The sequence below is a fragment of the Camelus bactrianus genome, chromosome 4 (assembly GCF_048773025.1).
Source record: "Camelus bactrianus isolate YW-2024 breed Bactrian camel chromosome 4, ASM4877302v1, whole genome shotgun sequence".
Classification (NCBI taxonomy): domain Eukaryota; kingdom Metazoa; phylum Chordata; class Mammalia; order Artiodactyla; family Camelidae; genus Camelus; species Camelus bactrianus.
This window is the reverse complement of record NC_133542.1, coordinates 56033128-56050745: the sequence shown is the minus strand read 5'-3', so window position 1 is coordinate 56050745 and position 17618 is coordinate 56033128.

Genomic DNA, 17618 nt, shown 5'->3' with positions numbered 1-17618 from the left:
TAAGAGACGTCTCTATTATTGTACTCTTCCTAAATATCCTTTTTAATGTCCTCCATAGTAACCTTTCTATTTTTCTGTGATACGTAGGTTTATCTAAGTTTTTGATATTATGAAGACGTTACTTAATATATTTGTGCACAATTGTACTTGCATAGAACTGTCTTATTCCAAAAATCATAAAGCTTTTCTTGAAATTCAGATTATTTTTTCATCCAGGGTTCTACCCTTCATCCACCTTTCTTTTTCTGTAGTCTCTTAGGCGAGATACCTACTGACGCAGTAAGTTATTTCACTGCTGACTTCTCCCATTTGGTTCACATTTGTACATTCAGATGCTTGCTAAACGTTCCCAAGCTTGATTTTCCACAGGTACCTATACCTAAAATCTGTAAGTGTAGACCATCATCTTCCTCTGCCACTGGCAGCCCTTGCTTGGCTAGGCCCAGTATCAATTAGTAGCACCTGGTTCCCAAGCCAGACCCGGAAGGGCCTTTCTCTACTCCTCCATCCGTCCCACAATGAGTCAGTCACCAAGTTCTGCTGATTCTGTCAACATATTTCTCAAATTTTAATTGCCTCTGTGTTCTTACTACCACCCTGGTAGTTCAGACCCTCATATCTCACAAACTATGCAGTAGCCGCTTAACTAGTCCCTGTTCTCTTTACCTCTTTAGCTTCTGTTACTCTCCATGCTGCATCTTTCTGCTAAAGTAAAAACACCTGTTTTGTTCAGCGCTTCCACATCCTTACGATTTCTCTACCCAGAGTTCCTGAGGCAGATAAACTCTAGTAGACTAGAGTTCTCACAGTCTACTACAGTGGTCAGAGCTGTGTTTTTTTCAGAGTTGTTTGCTTCCTTTAAGTTGTTGAATCTCTTGGCATAATTGTTCATATTTCCTAACATTCTTTTAATGTTAGTAGATCTGGTGATGTCCTCTCTTTCATTCTTGATTTCATTAAGTTGTGTCTTTTTCTTGATCAGTCTGACTAGAGGCTTATCAGTTGTCTTTTTTTTCCCCCAAAGAAACAGGTTTTGGTTTCATTGATTTTTATTAAAACTGGTTTTAATTTGTGTTTTTTTTGTGGGGGGGGGTGGAGGTAATTAGGTTTTTATTTATTTATTTATTTTTAATGGAGGTACTGGGGATTGAACCCAGGACCTGTGTGTACTAGGCACGCACCCTAACCTGAACAATACCCTTCCCCAATCTGGTTTTTATTTCATAGATTTCTGCTTATATTTTTGCTGTGTCCTGTTTGCTTTGAGTTTATATGACTCCCTAGTTTTTTTTTTTTATATTTATATATTTGTATTGAAGTATAGTCAGTTTACAATGTTGTGTCAGTTTCTGGTGTACAGCATAATGTTTCAGTCATACATGAACATACATATATTCATTTTCATATTCTTTTTCACCATAAGTTACTACAAAATATTGACTATAGTTCCCTGTGCTATACAGTATGAACTTGTTTATCTGTGAATGCTCTGTGAATAATGTCTGCTGGATCTTTGTTCTGGTTTAAGGTGAATACTTGTTAGATCATTGATTTGAGACCATTCTTCTCTTTTCAATATAAACTTGTTTTTCTCTTCTTTGAAGTGAACATAACCTCAAGATTTTATTTCCTTTATAGTAAAACAAAAGTTAACACTCAGAACTGGGTCACTTGGCCTTTTCTCTTGTTATCTCTTCCCAGTTAAAATGCCTGCACCTGTTAATAGCCAGCATTCTTTTAGATCTATAATTGGGCTTAACGCATTCAGGCTTTAGTACAATTTTCTTTGTAGTCTTAGCCTTTTGCTGGAAAATCTGCTTAGCCTGCTCACCATAGCCACTCTTTTTTCTCTTGTGACGCTGCTTTCCCTGGACACACAAAGATCCTTGCCCTTCTTGTACTGTCATTTTGTAGTGTTGTGCTCACTTTGTACAATTTAAAATTTTAAAATTTTGTCAAGATTTGATTTATGACCTAGTATATATCTTGGTGACTATTTCATGTGAATGTATGACTTATAGTCAACCCTTTGTATCCACTGTTTCTCCATATTCAGGGTTCCACATCCATGGATTCAACCAACCAGGGATTGTGTAGTACTATAGTATTAATTTTGGGAAAAATCTATAACTGGTTCAGACCTGTGTTTTTCAAGGATCAACTGTAGTTGAAAAGAATGTGTATTCTGCTGTTTGACTAGACTTTTCTATAAATAGCAACTAGGTCAAGTTGGTTTATAGTATTGTTCAGGTCTTCTATGTCCCTTCTGATTTTCTTTCTGCTGCTTTTATTACTGAGAGAAGATTGTTACAGGGTCTGACTATAATCTTGGAATTGCCTATTTCTCTTCTGAGTTCTATCAGTTTTTGCTTCTTACATTTTGAAGTGCCAATATTAGATTTATATAAATTTAGGATTCTTATATCTTGTTGGTGAATTGTTCCTTTTAGCATTATCTAATGACTTTTTATCTCTGGTAATATTCCTGTTCTGAATTCTACTTTGCTGGTGTTCGTAAAGGCACCTAACTTTCTTTTGATTGCTGTTTGCATGATAAATCTTTTTGTATCCTTTTAACTTTTTACCTATTTGTGTCTTTATATTGAAGGTTAGTTCCTTGTAGATAGCACAATGTGTTGTCTTGCTTTTTTACCCAATCTGACAATCTCTGCCTTTTAATTGGGGTGTGTAGACCATTTCCATTGTTACTATTGATATGGTTGTATTTAAACCTACCATCTTGCTAGTTGTTTTCTATTTGTTCTGTATGTTCTTTGTTCCATTTCCCCCTCTCTTTGCTAAGCTGCTTTTGGATTTTTTTTTTTAATGATTCTGTTTTCTTTTCATTCTTATTTGTTAAACCTCTTTTTTTTCCAATTTTTTTTCCAGAGACATCCACAGGATATTCATCTTTAATTTGTCATCTTTAGTATTTATCTTTAATTTATCACATTTTTGAGTAGTCATCTTCAAATAATGTTGTACCACTTCATGTACGGCATTAAGAACCTTACAACAAGATACTTTTCCTTCCCCCATCCTTTGTGCTGTTGTTACATACTTAGGGGCTGTATTATTTAAAGTTAATTTTAAACTTCTGTATGATACTTTCAGTAAAAATATTAAAACATTTCACATTAAGTCCCCTTGACCATCCCTTCCTTGGAGGTAAACAACATTACCAGTTTGTTACACATCCTTCCAAACCTTTGCTGGGCATTTACATATATGTGTGTGTATGTAGGTACATATGTATACTTACAATATGTACAGTTTATTTTTTTACATAACTGTATGATACATACCATTCTATAGAATGTTTCTTTTAGTCAGCAATATATCTTGCCAGTATACCCATATTACTACCTATCTATCTGCCTCATTCTTTTGAACTGCTACGGAGTATTCTATTAAATGGATTTCCCACAGTTGTTGTTGTTATGGATGGACATTTGTTTCCTGTTATTTGTTATGGTAAACAAGGCCCCAGTGACCATCCTTTTGTATGCCTTATTGTAGGCATTTGAAAGTGTTTCTCCTAGAGGGCATACCCAGAAGCTGAATTAGATTTTTCATAGAACCCTCCAGCAAGAAATAAAGGGGAGAAGAGAGGCAGAAATTAACCTTAGAAGATTTTAGGGTTACATTGGGGCTAGTGGGTATAGCAGTGGGGGTGGTAGGTGTGTTAAGGATGTGAAAGAGGGTTTAAAGCCTTGGAAAGTCTTTGGAAAATTTTATACAGTGATGGCATCACCTTTGGAACTCAGATACTTCTGAGGGGACATGGATTGGTTACTATTTTCATACCTTGGGTATAAAGAAGCAACTTTTTTTCTTCATCAGAGATAGAAAAGAGAGGGGTGTGACTCATTTGGATGGTCTATCAGAGGGGTTAAATAACTTGCTCCAAGTCATATGGCTGTCACTGAAGAATGAGTGACAGCCCAGTGGGTTTATGAAAACAATTAAATTTAGAGATCATCTAGTTATACAGCTTCCCTGTTCATATGGGAGGCAAGGCCTGGAGAGGGAAAGAGATCTGCTCAAGGTCTCATACCCAGTCAGTGGTAAAGCTCGAGCTCCAGTCCTACATGCTGATGTTTTTCAGCCCAGTGTAGGAAGCAGAAAAAAAGAAACAGGAAGGAGATAGCTTAGTCCACCTAGCGGAGGTAGTGGTGGGGGGCCAAGGAGACCGAGAAGCAAACAACACTTCACCTACTCCACCCCCTGCAGCCCACTCTCTTCCTTTCTCCAGATTGCTGAGGACTTCTTTCTTCAGCAGCATCAAAGTAGTCCAAAAAGGGAAACTACTAAACAATCCAAATTACAGGATAGAGAAAAAACCCATTTCCATGTAAATGTTACCATTCTGCAGCAAAACAAACAGTAGAAATAATGAGGCTTTGGTTTGGGTCTGAGATGTGGAAGATGGGCATAAATAGTCTCTCAACCAATAAGTGGAGCCACAGTAATTCTCTCCTGGAAGGTAGAGGAATGAGGACTGGGCACATTATCCAGATGCAACTATTCAAAAAGTGGTCTAGATCCCCTTGCAATAATATATTTCAGGCAACTAACAAAATAAACAAAAATTAAAAATAAAGAAAGAAAGAGTGGGTCATTAAAACAAAAAAGCTGGGCGCTCAAAAGACTTCTCACAGCTGGAAAGTTGTGGAGGTTGGATTTGAAACTGTTACCAGGCGCTTGCCCACTTTTACAGCAGAGGTCCTCAAACTAGCCTGCCCACAAGCAGACTAACAATGCCCTTTGAGAAGTGCAGCTTCTTGTCTTCTGTGTTCTTGGGAACAGAATATTTTTCCAATTTGGAAACGCTCTAGGGAAAGTTCCCCCTAGAGTAGTCTCTCTGCCTTGGGATACCTGGGATGCCTTTTACAAAGCCAAATTCCTGAACTACCTGACCCCAATTCCAGTACTGAATCTGGGGGTGGGCCCTGGAATCTGTGCATTAAACAGTCAACCAGATGATGCTCGTACCTGTCTGCTGACATTCGGCTCAGGAGGGGCTTGTCCAGTCATTTTGGAGAGATAAAAGTACTGTCTTTTGAAGACTTGTAGCAATTGTTAAGTTGAACTCCTGGTAATTTCACATGGTTCAACATTATATCTTTGTTTAAATTTCAACTGAACGATAGAAAATGAGTTTTCTAGATCTTTGATTGGACACACCCAGGGTGAAGAGAATTTTCCAGGATGTGAACATTAACTGACAAGTGACCTAGGGCAGAGTTTTCCATATTGGTAAGTTTGGAAGCCATTTCAGGGGGCACCTTAGAATTCTCATTTCTGTTTAGAGCCGTGGAGTTCAAAGATATACTTTATGAGGTAACAGGTCTACAGGTTTTAAAGGTAGTTACATTGTTACTTATATTTCAGACCTAATCCATTTTTCAGAATTGCTCCAAATACCCTGGTAAGGGTTTCTCCCCACACTGAAGATAAAGATTTAAGATATTTAAGATGTTAAGCCTCTTCTGGAATGAGGCAAGGGCATCAACCTACCAACCAATCAAAACAAAACTCCCAGTGGTGAATTGATAGGGCCAGGATCACAGACATAACAATTGGGAGAATTAAGCTTTGAATGTAGTCTTTTGGAGGCAACATGGTGATGTAAAAAGAGTATGAATTAAATTCAATTTTGATCCTAAATGAGGATTGACATTTACTAGTTATGTGATCCTGGTTAAATCATGTAACCTCCTGGAGCTAGCTGCATTCTCTAAAGAGAATGATACCTTGCTGAGCTGGTGGGGGTACTGCTGTTCTTGGGGAAAGTATGTGAGACCCTCAGTGCAGTGCTTGCCCATAGGAGGTGCTTAGTAATGGTTATGATTAGTGAATTCCAAGCTGAAGTCTATTCCACAGATGCACAGCAGCCTCTCAGGTAAGAAAAAGAATTCTCCTAGCTTTTTTCAGACTAGCTGTAGCTCTTCCCCTCCCCCACTATCCACAACACGTACAACTGCCCTGGGGCATTTATCCTCCAGGGGTAATTCCCTGATGAAGCTGGCACATCTGTCATGAGCACCAGCAGGTGCCAGCACAGGCTAAGCTTTCAGAAGGGCTGCTTCATTTGTTTTTATCATTCTTCCACCCACCAGTGTGACTCATGAAAGCCTGTACTTCCTTTTCTTTCATCCAGAGTGACCTCTGTCTCTCACAGCCTTTGTTGCTTGCTACTCGGAGCCTGGGAGAAGATGCTCAAGGCTGCATGGTCAAATACCAATGAAGAAAGACCCCCTGTTTCGGGGATCCTTGTAGCAAAACTAATTAACACCAGTGGCTATGTTTGGGCAGCACTTTACAGAATACTTTCATCTCCATTAGCTTATTTAATATTTACTAAGTCTTGACAAGAGAGTGTGATGGTTAAGGGTTAAGCTTTGGAGTCTGCAGATGGCCTTTAAATTCTCATCTCCACCTCTTCCCAGCTGAAACATCATGGGCAAGTAACTTAGAATCTCTGAATGCCACAGATTTAAGTTAAAAGTACTCAATGTGGTAATAAGTGCTCAATAATTGTTAGAATTATTTCTATTATGCTCATTTTACCACATGACTTCAAGTTTTCCTGTAACCTAACTATTGCTCCTTTACGTAATGAATCAGGTCTCACTTTCTTCATTTTTACACCTTCATCCTTTTCTGTCAGTCCCCTGTCTCCACACCCTCCTCAGCCTTACTCCCCCTCACACATAGCCTACACTGAACTTTCCTTTTTCTGTTCAGCACCGGCCATCTCAGACCTTTGCATGGGCTGTTCTCTCAGTCCTGAGCCTGCTTCCTGAATCCTAGTAAATACCTGCTCATCCTTCAGGTAGACGAACTCCCTTTTACCCCCATGCTCTCAGATTGCTTTCTATACACCTTAATTACAACAGGACTGAGATTGTCTCTTTTCCTATCTGTCTTCTCATCAGACTGAGTGCTCCCTGGGCAAAGGGATCATATTGTCTCGCTTGTGTAACCCCTGTCCCTGATATCTATGAGGTACCAAATAAATGTTGGTTTGAATGAACAAATATTATAGAATTTATCAATCCAGCATCTTAGGTAAGCATTCAGGTCATTGAGCCCAGAGGCTATTGAGCCAATCTTGAAATCCAGACTCTAGCTCCTAGTCCCTGTACTCTCTGGGCACCCCCAGGCTGCCTCTTATTTGTGGCTTCCTGACATTGCTGTGTAATTTTTCCGACCAAGCTGGACACAGAGACACAAAATTAAATAATATGAAAGGACTAGACTTCATATTTACAGGCCCAGTGGAGGTTTCCACATGACACCAAGCAGCCAGTATGCAAAGGCCTACTTTTAATGTATCAGAAAAGACAAAATTACAGTATGCCTGCCTTTGATGTGCTGTCTGTTTCGTCTTTCCGAATAAAAGGGAAACTCTGGCTCCAGGCTGATTTTCAATTGCAAAAATAGACTAAATTCTAACCCTTAAATTATCAAAAGTGCCACATACTTGACAAGCAGCTAAGCAGAGAGCAGAAACAGAGCTTAAATCAAATTAACAGAGACAGACATTCTTGTCTGGCGGTCGAAACAGAGGCCTGGAGAGCCGTGGATCTGGTCTTGGTGCCTACATGTGTCAGAGTCAAGTCCTGATGTGCCGCTATGGTTGCCAGGGAGAGACCCTGTGGGCTCCCTCCACCCTTGTCTGTCTTCCTGGAAAGGCTCCCAGTGTGGGAAGCAGGATGTGTTCCTGTAGAGAGATGGGGTTGGAGGAAGGTAGGCCTGAGAGGAGTCAGGAGGAGGCTGTGGGGACCCAGCTCCCCTCCATTTTAGAATTTGATTCCCAGTATTATGAGGGGCCATGAAAGACTTTTTAATACAAAATTATTGTAGTTTAGGATCTCTTGTAAGTACTTCAATATAAATTATTTACTCAAAAAATATTAAGCACCCGCAACTGTGGACAAAGCAAAGTCCTAGCCTTGGTTTGCTGACATGCTGGTAAAGGAAGGCAGACAATAAACAAATAAATGTATAGTATTTCAGGGGGCTCTAAGTGGCCTGGGTATAACTTTAATGAAAGGAGGAAGGTAGGAAGTTCAGAAATAGGAGAGAAGGGAGACGGGGAGGATGGAGTTGCTATTTATATTAGGCAGTCAGGAGAGGCTTTTCTGGTAAGATGATATTTGAGCAGAAACCTACAAGATGAAGAGAATATCAGGCAGAAGGAGCAGCAAGTATAAAGTTCTTGAGTTGGAGGAATGCTTAACAAGTTTGAGGAAAAGCAAGGAGCCCAGTGTGGTCAAATCATGGCAAGCAAGGAGGAAGAAGGTGGTAGGAGATGAGGTTCAAAAAAGATTAGGGGCTAGATCATGTGGGCATTCTAAGAACACTAACTTTTATTCTAAGTTAAAAGTGAATGCATTGAAGGCTTTTGAGCAGAACTTTCGTGATTTACCAGGGTCACTTTGGGCTGCTACGTTGAGAGTAGAATGTAGGGAGATGGGAGAAGAAATAGGAAGACCTTTTAGGAGGTAATCCAGGGGAGACACAACAGTGGTTTACGTCAGACGGTGATAAAAAGTGTTAGATTCAGAATAACTTTTGAAAATAGAGCTTGTAGGATTTGCTGATGGTTTGGATCTAGGATATAAAAGAAGAGATTCTAAGTTGAGATTTGCAGATATGAACTACTATATATAAAATAGATAAGCAAGTTTATACTGTTTAGCACAGGGAACTACATTCAATATCTTGTAGTAACTTATAGTTAAAAAGAATGTGAAAATATATTTTCCTATATGACTGAAGTATTGTGCTGTACACCAGAAATTCACACAACATTGTAAACTGACTATACTTCAATAAAAATATATTAAAAAAAAGATTCAAGGATGAGTTTAAAGATTTTGGATCAAGAGGAATGATGAAGTTCCTTTTTAATGATATTAAGACTGTGGGAAAAGTAGGTCTGGGAGATGGAGGTCAAGAATTTGGTTTTGGGTATGTTAATTCTGAGATGCCTCTTATACCACTATAACATGTATCGTGAAGAAGTACAGCTCTGGGAGTCAACAAAATGCAACAAAATGCAACAAAAATAAAGTCCTACTGTCCCTTTAACATTTATTCAGTGGAGGAACAGTTTTCCCTGCCATTGGATGAAAACTGGCAGGCACCATGATTTTTCTGGTCACTCTAGGTATCATAAAGTCCCATGGTTCTCTTTAATTAAGAAGGCAGACACTTAACTCAGAAACAAGAATGTCTAGTTCAGTTTATTACTTAATACTTACATCTTCATTGAAAGGTCATGTTTCAAAAATATAAAAACGAATATATGTCTGTTTGTGCAAGATTGGGACATTGTTCTGTACACCAGAAGTTGGCACATTATAATTATAATTCAAGTGAAAAAGGAAAAAAGGTCATGTTTCTTCTGTTTCCAGCTTCCTCTACCTTTAAACCTCCCAAGCCAGGAGTAGCCAGCCTACTGGGAAAGAAGTTATTGGTTGGCTTTTTTCCCTTTCTGGCTCATCATCTTATTGGCTATGGTTTCAACAGATACAGAGCTGGTTTCAGTCCTTCACTAGGACAGTAGAGGGGAAAGAGATCAGAAAATTCTTACTTGGCTGGGACTGTCCTAATATGACTTCACCTTCTCTGACTGGCTAATATTTAAGGCTGTGTCTTCCTTGGTTCTTTTGTGGGTTCTGTGGTGGCTCCACTACTGTGGCTCCTCTTTCAGCAGCTCCACTGGTGTGAGTGAAGCATCTTATTCCTCCAGCTGCCTTGGTTTTTCAACACAGACTTATTCCCCACAGACTTTCTCATTTATAGTCCCATCAGCCCACCAAGCAGAGCACTTGAGCCAGGCTCCTGATGACCCTCCTGTGAGGCTCACCTCCTGTCCACAGAGACATACACCCTGTGCCTTGGCTAATCCCAAGGGAATGTCTCTTTTCTGTTATAACCCACTGCTTTAGCAACCTCTCGCCTTTGGATTTACATTCCCCAGTCTGTGGTGGTGGTGATGGTGGTGGGGTCAGAATCCAGTTAGTTAAGCTGCTCCCTCTACCTCATTTCTCTAAACTACAGGGAACACATATCAGCTCTCTGAGTCATGCTCTATCACTAGGTCTGAGCTGAGGGGCCTCTCCCTATCCTTTCCATTCTCCAGGGAGAGGGGCTATTCACAGCACAGCTTTCTTCAAAGAAAACCTTTAAAATATTCTCCCTCCCTTCAGTCTCCAATAAGTGGACCATTTTATGACATTGATTACAGGGATGGGACCAAGTTAAACTATTCTCAGATACCCAGCTTGAAAATTTGCTTCAGCCCCTTACTTTAGTATTTGATATCTATTGTGTTGGAGCCTTGGTCTAAACTCCCTTTTTAACATCTTGTTATACTTTGAAAATTTGAGGATCAACAGCGTATGAATTGTGTTTATAAGCCATGAGGTTAGCCGCATCTATGGTGTGGATAGCAAAAAGACCTGAGAATTGAGCCCTGAGACTTTCAGAAGTTAGAAATGAAGAACCAGCAAAGGACACTGAAAAGGAGCACTCACAATTTTCCCTGTTTCTGGATTGGCTTAAAAAGAAAAAATAACACTTTAGACTCTTAGAACTCATCCTCTATTCTGAATTATAGTTAATACTCTAATAGTGGCATTTCCAGTAGTGAATTTTACATTCTTCATGATGCCACTCTTCATGTTTGAATGTCTTTGGTATTTACAAAGTGTCCATTATTTCAACTACCTGACATGCCTGGGAGGAAAATTTCGTTACAGATGGGGAAACGGAAGGCTAAAGAACTTTTAAGAGACTTTCCCAAGGTTCAGAAGTAAGAGGCAGAGGGTAGATTTGAGTTTGTCTTTGACTCCAGGGTCTGAGCTCCTTTTTTCATAGCCACCTCAGAGACACTCATGACAACCAGTTTTTCAAGGTTTTGCTGAAGTAGACTATTTAGTAGATGTCTGACAAAGATTTAATCTCACATGCCAGCTTCCATGTGTTAATCAAAGTTACTTGGAGAGCTATGTTGAGTAAGATTCTGAGGTATAATGAAAGTTTGGCAGGAAAGAGTACTTTGATCAATTAGTAATGACTGCCATTGGTTGGTAGGGGTTCTGATGGCATATAGGTCATGAATTTGACATCACTGATTTATTTACCATGTGTGCGTGTGTGTGTTAAGAGATTGATTGATTGATTGATTGATTCATCGATTCATCCATTCCCTGGATTAGTTGTAGTTTCTCAGAACATATTAAAAAAGTGAGAAAAGAAAGAGCAGCCTAAACCCATATTGGGCTACTGGAGATGACAACATTGTATACATGCATTCTGAGAGCACACGTTTTTTAAGATGTGGTGCTAGGAAAGGAATATAGCCTGAATACAGAACAGGCTTGCAAATAAATAAAAGTAGCCACTGTTCCCCAGCAGTTTTCTCCCCCAATTTTTATTTTGAGAAATTTTGAACAGAAAATTAAAAGAATAGTACAAGGAATGCTTATATATCATTTTCCTGGATTCATCAGTTGTTATTCTTTCTCCTTTTATTCTGAATTATTTGAAAGTAATTAGAAAATTCACAGTACTAAAGATTCCACTCGTAAGAAGAAGGACATTCTTCTACATAATCACAAAACCATTATTATACCTACAAAAATAATTCATAGGCCATATTTAAATTTCCCTTGTTGTCCTTAAAAGTGGGATCAGATTGAAGGTACCGCTTTTTGTTCAGATTTTATTTTGGTAAGTGACAAATTGTTAAGATTTTTCACTACATTGATAAAATGTTCTTCAAAAATGACCATGTTATTCATTACCTGGAGTACACTTAACTTTACCAGCCCTTTACTTTTGTCCATTTAGTCTGTTTTCTATTTATTTATTGCTCTTGTAAATGCTGTTGCAGTGAACATCATGGGGACATGGTGGATTGTCCTTAAAATATATTCAAACCTCTTTTTTAGGGCCTTCCTATATTGAGGTTACTTTATTTTCCCCAGCCTGCCTTGTAGTTCAAGTTCTAGATGTAATTTAGATTCCATCAGTCACTTGCATTGAAGATTTGGAAGGCAAAAGCATGAGGTAGAGGTCATGCTTTTGTTGCTTCTATGTTTTTCCTGAAAAGCAAGACCATTTATTATTATTTTTTTCCTTCAGTGGTAGGAGAGGCTATAGAAAGACATTGGAGAGTTGAGAGCAGAAATATGACATGATCTAGTTTAGTTTTTAAAATCGTGTTGGCTGCTGTGTGGAGAATAGATTGTAAAGGGGTGTAATTGGAATCAGGAGCCAGTTAGGAGGCGCTTGCTGTCTGGGTAGACATGATGATGGTTTGGACTAGGGTGATACCTGTTAGTGGAGGAGGTGAGAGGTAGTTGGATTCAGAATATATTTTGAAGGTGGAATCATCAGAATTTGCTGCTGGGTTGCATATAGAATGTGAGAAAAATGATTCCTGATTCTCTTGTAGCTAGTGTTTTGGATGCAGTTCAGATTCCATCTATCAGAGGCACTCCCATGAGATTTGGAAGGCAAAATTGAGGTAGAGATCTTAACTTTGCTATTTCTGATTTCATCCATTGCCACTGGAGTGTATGGGTCCAGCTGTAGGAAAGGTGATATATTCGATGGTGGGAGCATCAGGAGGTTGTCTGCTAGTGTTCCATTTTTCTTATGTAAGAAGCAAGAATATCAACTGAAATTGGCAGAGTATGGGAGGAGGGACTGGGATTTATTATATTATCATGTGTTGCTTCCTCCTCTGCCAGGACTCCATACAGTGCTTGACCCCTAGAAGATAGGCAGTTTATTGTTAACTGTAACTGAACAATTCTCTACTTTACCAGAAAGATTTACCCATAAAGCATCACCTTTGGCTTCAAAATAAATCAATGCAATAAACTAAAGAAAAGAGATTCTCACATTCTTTAAAGAAGCAATCTTTCTGTATTTAAATGTCAGGTTTCAAACAATAGATGTCTTTGAAAGTGTTGCTAGGTTTAGAAATTTTTTAAATTGAACTATGGTTGATTTACAATATTATGTTAGTTTCAGATGTAAGCATAGTGATTCAGTATTTTACAGATTATTCTCTATTAAAATTTTTTTATAACATAATAGCTATAATTCCCTGAACTGTGTAATATATCCTTGGTGCTTATCTATTTTATACATAGTAGTTTGTATCTCTTAATCCCATAACCACTATTTTGCCCTTCCCCACTTCCCTTTCCTCCTCTGGTAACCACTAGTTTGTTTTCTGTATCTGTGAGTCTGTTCCTGTTTTGCTCTATACATTCATTTGTTTTATTTTTCAGATTCCACATATAAGTCATATCATTCAGTATTTGTCTTTCTCTGACTTATCTCACTAAACATAATATTCTCTAGGTCTATTTTGCTGCAAATGGCAGAATTTCATTCTTTTTTATGGCGGAGTAGTATTTCACTGTGTGTGTGTTTGTGTGTGTGTATGCCACATATTCTTTATCCATTTGTCTGTTGCTGGACACTTGTGTTGCTTCCATATCTTGGCTATTATAAATAGTGCTTCTGTGAACATTGGAGTGCACATATCTTTTTAATTAGTCTTTTCCCTTTTTTCTGGGTGTATACCCAGGAGTGGAATAGCTGGATCATATGGTAGTTTTATTTTTAGTTTTTTGAGGAACCTCCATGCTGTTCTCCATAGTGGCTTCAGCAGTTTACATTCCCACCAACAGCATGCAAGCTTTCCTTTTTCTCCACATCCTTGCCAATGTTTGTTATTTGTAGACTTTTTGATGGTAGCCATTCTGACAGGTGTGATATGGTATCTCGTTTTGATTTGCATTTCTCTTTTGCAATGCTGAGCATCTTTTCATGTGCCTGTTAACTATCTGTAGGTCTTCTTTGGCAAAATGTGTGTTCAGGTCTTCTGCCCATTTTTTGATTTTTTTTTTTTTTGATATTGAGTTGTATGAGTTTAGAAATTTTTTTGATTCTGACCTATCTCCAAAATTTCTGGACCTTTTCAAGAAATAACTGATTGAGTCTCCTCAGAAGCTGATAATGTTTCTTTCAGGAACAAATAACCACCTATATTGAAAAACACTTGAGGAGTCGCTGGCATTTTTTGACAGTCTTGAGAAATACTTTGGTAGACCAGCTTTTAAAACTTTCTGTGATAAAACTGGTCATTCCTCTCATGGTCTATTTAGAGCATGTTGGGGCTTTTTCACTTTTTTCCATCTTTTGCTGTATTGAATCCTAATTTCTTGATTCATAATTATCTTTCTTGACCTCTAAGTATCTTCAGATTGGAATTGGGTGTTTAGATTTTATATAAGGGCATCTCTGGTACCAATAGTGGAAGAAGTATTTGATTTGGAGTTAGAAGATGAAGTTTTGGCTCCTTTGGGTTATTCAGTTATGTTCGATTACATTCCTGACACTGAGTTTCCTTAGTATAAAGCAAGGATGATACTCACTTCATATAGTTACAATAATAATGACAACTAATATCTCTATAACTTTCAGTAATTTTTCCATATGTCATCTTTTTTGATCCTCAAGTCAACCCTGTGAGCTTGGTAAGGCATATATTATTATCAGTCCCCTTCTAGGTACATGGAAACTGAGGCTAGGAAGCTAATGTGAAAGGTCAAATAGGAAGTGTCAGAGCTGGAATTCAAACTCAAATATTTTTCCTGTTAAAGCCTACATACGATCTATCATACTCTATGGGGTTTATATAGCGTTTTATAGATTTCAAAGTATTCTGCAATAGCAAAGGATTATTTCTGTCATGTTACTCTCTATTCCTGCATGGACATTCAGTAGTGGTTCTATTGTTAGAACAGTCAGACCTGCAGTCTGATTATCTATAACTGTGCTGTTTATTGTAGGAGCCACTAGCTGCATGTGGCTACTGAGTACTGAAGTGTTCCTGATACTACTGAGGAACTGAATTTTTAAATTTTTAAAGAATTTAATAAATTTAAAGTTAGGAACTAATGCTCAATTCAGTTACTGGAAACCTAAGTATATTAGAAATAATTTGTGTATGTGAATCAGTTTTTAAAGCTGTAGATTTTATGATCTAAATATAAAAAAGTATTTGCAATGAAAATTTAGCATTCATATTCAGATGTGCTATTAGTGCAAAAATTACACAAGATTTTGAAGACTTAATATGGCAATTATAATATAAAATACCTCACTAATAATTTTTATATTGATTACATTTTAAAATTATAATACTTCAGATATATTGGGCTAAGTAAAATTTATTATTAAAATTAATTTCATCTGTTTCTTTTTGCTTTTAAATGCAGCTACTAGAAAATTTAAAATTACATATGTGACTTTCATGGTATTTCTCTTACACAGCACTGCTGTAGAATTAGCTTTGTGTTTTCTTAGCTAGGGATTTCCAGATTAGACCAGTCCAAGTTGTAACTCACATTTCTCAGTTTTTTTCAAATAAGGAATTTCTGGAGCGACCTATTCTTACATTAGGCACTGGCTAATTTCTACTCCTTCGAAACTAGTGGCGACTCTTATTGGTGCTCGTGGAGGTTTGTTCAGACCTTTTGTGAGGTGATGTCATCCCTCTGTGCTTAGTCCCAGCAGCCAGGTTAACAGGAGTGGCCTTCTAACTTTTTCCCACCCTTAAGGCTTCCTGGTTTTGTAGACTCAGGCCCCACTTTGACTTGGCTTTCAGGCTGATTCTATGTGACTCCACACATGCTTGGTTTTGGCACTTCCTGATGAGATTCCTCAAGTCTGTGCTGGCTTGGCTATATCCCACTGTGTAGGACATGATTGGACACAGCTTTGGAAGAAGCTGGAATGCAGGTAATCCCTTACTTTTATATACATACACATTCCTGAAAGATTGTGTGAAAGTTCAGCACATTCCCAAATAGACATACCTGCCATAAGGTGAGGACTATAAACCCAACAGCTGAAATGTATTACAGTCTCAGATAATACCTTGTTATTTAGCTACAATCTTTGATGTTATCTTTCCAACATTTCATATGTGCTCTTTAATTTTGTAGCTGTACTCACAGTTGGAAATACAATTAATTACCTTAAAGTATCACTGAGGCTAATGATTTGCCGATTTTAACACCCCTAATAAGTGCCCTCATTTTTCTCAAGTATATTGATAAATCCCACACTTCTAGTCAGTAGTATTAATATTTTCATTTTTTGCATTGTACATTTTTTAAATATTAAGGGTAAAATAAATGCTTTTCAAAAAATGTTAGTCTTGGTTTTTTTAGCGTTCTTAAAAATGAAATCTTACGGGCAAGCCCAATAAGTGAAGCAGAGCATGGCAGCCTGCTGTGGTTAGAGCAGGGGACTTGTGTGTAGGATGGAGGACAGGAGTGCAGGGGTGCTAAGGGGAGCAGACAGATAGTTGCCAACTGAACATATTAAAAAAATCACTAAAACACTGAAATAAACTATTCACACAAAGTATTCACGCAAACCCTCCTTTTAGGGCAAAGAAGATGATGCTGCTCAAAGTTGTTGGTTGCCACGTGGTGCTATGAGGATGTGTACAAGTGCCTGAAATTGGCAGTTGAAAGTTTGTTTAGTATGGTTACAGTGTTATGTACAGTAGTCACTTGAGTCTTGACTGGTCCCTGCTCAATTCTAGAATCTCATATTGGGCAGTCATGGAAGGGGAGGCCCTGTGTAGTTTTTTCATAGGAGAACATGCCTATAATTTGGAGGTGGAGGAGGAGAACTACAGATAAAGATACTTTATTCCATGCTGAACAATCTGGTTTTATACTTTTATCATCCAGTTCCCTGAAGATCATGGATGATTTTCCTGGCCAAGTTTGCCTCATAAACCAAGACAATAAAGTATATGAGACACTTGCCAAACACATAAAAACAGACTAAAATCCTCTTGAACACCCTTCTTCTCACTCCCGACTCCCTGGTCCCCACTGGGTGTATTTGACATGGTGGTGGGGAGGGAACAGCTCCAGCATCTCAGTGGGCATGAGCAAGATCATGTTAATAAATGAGTATTCTGTTAATGTTAAAGAAATTCCCACTTGTCCAAATACGATCCGGTTTCAGTCAGAGGGCAGAAACTAAGATTCCTGTGTAAGTGAATGGTTTATCAAATTGTTCTGGGAATGAAAGCAGGTTAACAGTTTATCAGACCCCATCCTTCTCAGCATTCAGTCTCTTAGGTTCTTCACAGTGTCCGTTAGTTCTCATAGAGAAACAGTGGGAAAGGGGAATTCCAGATTTGGATTATTTACCATGTGATTGACTCCCTGCTATTTGCTTTAAACAATTAACCTCACTGAGTTACCACGGTAGTTCAGTGAGGTGGGATTTATTTTTCTATTCAACTATGAGAAAACTCAGGCACAGAGAGGTCATGTATTTGCTAAAAGTCACACAGCTGGTCACTAGGCATTGCTCTAAGATCCATTTGCTTATGTGACAGTACATACCTTCAACATTAGAGTGAATAATTCCCAGCTACTATCCCCATAGCCTTTTGTACACGATAGAATATGACACACACCATGACTTGTGTTATGCACTCACCTGTCATCCGTGGGTTCCTTGAGGCTAGGCACTGGGGCAGA